The following is a 4290-nucleotide window of genomic DNA, read 5'->3' as shown; positions in this document are numbered from 1 at the left end:
AGGGAACCGGGAGGGGGGGTGCGGGGGTGCGGGGAGGGGTTCCTCCATCAGTCCAGACTGAGCCTCTGCTGCTTTTACTTCTGGCTGTGGTTAGCTGACCTAGCACACTAACATCTCTATGAGAAAATGCAGGGCAAGATACAGCCTTAAGCATGAGAGGAACCATTGGTGCAGTACTCTCAAACCTTCTCAGATTCTGAGCTTGCATCGGAATTACCTGAAGGGGTTGTCAGAACATAGGTTGCCCTGCCTCCAGTGTTTCTAATTCAGGAGGTCCTAGATGGGGTCTGAGGGTTTGCATTTCTAACAAGTTCCCAGGTTATGCGATGTTGCTGGTCCAGAGATCACACACTGAGAATCATTGTCTTAGTGTAATTTAACCCAGCTTTGCTGTGCTAACATCACTTAAAATATGCAATTATTAAGTTCATTCATTCAATAAAGCGTTATTGATACCTACTAAAAACACACATGAAGAGCCAGGCACTGGCCTCCATACCAGCTCACAGTTCATCTGGGAAGAGAAGAAACTGTGAGCAGACCCTAGGCATTTGCTGAGAGTTGAATCAAGCAGTTTAACAAATTTAGTCCCTGTTGGGGGCCTATAACCGCTGTCACTGCTCCTGGCTGTGGGCTGTGATCTAAATAAATGGAGAAGGCATAGTCGCATGGTGCTTTCTCTTCTGTAGCTGACTGGAGAAACACTCAGAGATGTATTTGATGGGCTGGGAGTTGGTAAGTCTGAAGGTACTGCTGTCCAAAAAGGAAATATCCCTGTGGATTGGGGAATTAGGAGGATTTCATGGAGAAGGTGCGACTTGAAGGATGGATTTGGGAAGGAGGGAGAACTGGTAAACATGGCTATCCAAGCTAGATTAACAATCTTTTCAAAACATTTTCATCTGACCTTATTGATCCCAGATCCTTAGTTTTTTTATAATTTCTCATTTGCATTTTTTTCCTGGGACTTGCAGACAACAAACATGCTGTCTCAAAGACTTAATTGTAAGTGCAAACAGAGAGTAAAGAGTAAAGGAGGTTGTCTGGGCAGTGTTTGAGCCTAGTGGGGGAGGGGGGAGGGGGAGGTTTAATACCGAAGGGGATTTGTGACAGAGCGGAAATGGGTTGCAAGGGGGTACCTGTCTGGGAAAGGGAAGTTGTATGGGGTAAGGAGCAGGTTATCCAGATGCTGTGGAAGGTTCTATTAAGACTAATCGAGATTGTGCCCATCACCCCCCTCCCATCCTACTTCCCAGAAGGAAACATTTTAAACTTTCTTTAGTGTTTCTTTTGGTATTTATATCCATATTTCTAACTAATATAATGTATTGCCTTTTCTTTATCCATTAACTTCAGACATTATTGACTTTCTATTATGATAGATAAAAATATAAACTCATTTATACACTCTCTTCTGTACCCCCTATTCTCCTAATATCATTATATCTCAATTCTTAGTTAAAATCATTTTCAGAGTTTCATTATTATGGCTATAAATTTTGCTCACTGTTGACACAAATGGTATAGTCTGATCACATCTCCATTTTATTGTTTCCTGGAGTTAATAATTGCCTCAGTTTTTCATCTGTTTTGTTTCCTTTGATCCTCTGACTAAGGAATTTCACACTGTTCCATTGTTCTGTAAAATACCTCTCAATACAATCTTCTGATTAGTCAAACCTACCAGATAATTCACCACTTTCACTTTCTCCCCTTTAGAGTCATGTCTCCTTGTGCTCTGAGATCTACTTCTGTCTGGACTCACTTCTCTCCATGGCTGTTACATAACCTCATCTTGCCCCTTCCCCTCTCTAACATTCTTGCATTCCATTTGCTCCCCCACTTATGTTTATTCCTTGTTGATTGGATTGCATGTCATGTCTTCTCTTTCTTGATTTACTTCCTTGCTTTAAACTGGATTTGAATCTGGAGACCCTTGATCTTCAATTCTGAGAAAATTCTGTGTGCTCCTTTTCCTTCCTCCCTCCCTCCCTCCCTCTCTCTCTCTCTCCCTTCCTTCCTTCCTTCTTCCTTCCTTCCTCTTTATTTCTCTCTCCCTCTCTTTATCTGTCTTTCAACTTTATTTCAAGTTCCTTTCTATAATTACTTTGATGCCATCTTCTTTCTTCACCTTGGAAACTCTTAGAGGTTGGAAACCGGGTCTCCTGAATTTATTCTTTAATATTTGAATATCCATTATATTGTCCATGTCCTTGCCATTTTGTTCTACTTTATCTTTCTTAATGTTATTCTCTAATTCTCCTATTGATTTTTTTGGCTCATATACTTAATTTTCAAGAGCTCTTTATTATTGTCTGATTGTTCTTTTTTATAGATTCTCTTCTTATTTCCCAGGTGCAATATTTTAAAAATCTCCCTGAAAATATTAATTACGTATTTTTTGAGCCTTTTCATTGCTTTTCTTGTCATCTCTGTTTCTTTTGAGTTCTCTCTTGTTTATCTCTATTTATCATGTGTGGAGTTTCCCTCAGATGTCTGCCAATCCTTGATTATCCATTCATATTTAGAGGTGAGGACTAAAAAGCAGACCAAAAGCTGGGAAAGGAGGTGGAGCTTGTAGACAGGTAATCAGGTAGCTCACAGTCTTTTGTTGTGAACCTCCAGAAAATCTGCGTATCTTTTCTTTAAGGTAACTCAGTTTCTCCAATGGAAAAAGATCCTCCATTCTCCTCTCTCCATTCTCCTTACAGTGTGAGGGACAGCCTCAGTTGTATTATACAATGGCTGCTAGTGTTCTGGACCTGGGTGAGTGTGGTGCATTAAAGATGGTCACTGAGTTTTTGCCATTCTCCTCTCAAAAGGTGGAGTTTTTTCCACCTTAAATCTGGATTGTCTTTGTGACTGCTTTAACCAGTAAACCATAGCAGAAGTGTTGCTCTGACAGTTCTAAGACTAAGCCTTAAGAGGGCTTGGATGCTTCCAATTTTGTACTTTTAGGAGCCCTGAGACACGATGTAATAAGTCTAGCCACCTTGCTGGAGAGGTCACGCAGAGAGACTACACGGAGAGGTCAAGTATAGAGACCAAGTATAGAGAAGGCAGCCCTGAGACTACATGGAGAAAGAGCATGGCTGCCATCCCAGCAGCCCAGTTTAGCCCAGCCTTCCAATGTGACCAACCAAGGCACCAGACACATGAGTTGACCATTTTGGATGTTCCAGCCCAGATGAACCCTCAGATGACTACAGCACCCAGTCAACATCCTGTGGTGTGGAAGAACTATCTAGCTGGATGCAGTCAACCTACAAAATTGTAAGCAATAAAATGCTTGTTGTCTTAAGCCAGTAAATTTTGGGGTAGTTGTTATGTGGCAGTGGAGAACCAGATGGTGGGGGAAGAGAACTTGGGGCTACATTGCGTGATTAATCTGAGGATTTTCTCTCAATGCTCTGTATTAGCTGGCTCCTTACTTCTACCATCTCTGTACTTGGATCCAGGAGCATATATAATTTGGAAATTTAACTCATGACATTGACCTCAACATTCAAATTGTATCATTCAAGATCTCTACTCTGATATTGGTCAAGCCTAACATTTGGCACTATGATGATCCATAAATTTTTGAGGATCCAGTATTTTGACTGCAACTAGAAAACCTTTTTCATCAAACCAGGTTCTCTCTCTAATCCAGGACATTTTCCTTACAATCCTTTTCTCCACAGTCCACCTGCGTCCTTTGAGAAAATGGAATTAGAATTCTTTCTGCACAATGTCTTTCTAGAATTACTCCCACTCATGCCTTTCCTCCAACAGATGTGATATGGACTTCTATCAGACACTCATTCTGGACTGTTAATGGTTTTAATAGAGGCAGGGTTTGCAGTTCCTGATGTGGCCTCTATCACTTTCCTTCTAAAAGTCTTAGAAAAACTTAGAAAGGGATGAAAATATATAACATCTTTGAAAACCAAGGCTGATGAACAACATATTATCATATTATGGAAGGAATTCTTATTAAACATAATACTGATAAAGCTGTATAAAAACCCGGAAACAAGTGGCATACTCGTGCTTCTCTTAATATAAAGCAGAACCCTACTTCTCTCCTCCTCCGGTTGCCCAAAATACTCTGAGACCAAGTTAATTAAAAACCTAGGAAGCTGTCCCACTACTCTGTGGTGCTGCTTGCTCTGCCTTCCTACAAACATTTCTACAATACCTTCATTTGGACACTGTAACTGCTGCTAAAAAACAGGACAATATAGGGTGACCTCAAAGGAGGTGCTTTGCGTTCAAGGAGGTGTACTACCCCCATTGTGGGCACACCTG

This window comes from Pseudorca crassidens, chromosome 14, assembly GCF_039906515.1.
Source record: "Pseudorca crassidens isolate mPseCra1 chromosome 14, mPseCra1.hap1, whole genome shotgun sequence".
NCBI lineage: Eukaryota > Metazoa > Chordata > Mammalia > Artiodactyla > Delphinidae > Pseudorca > Pseudorca crassidens.
This window is presented reverse-complemented; position numbering follows the sequence as displayed.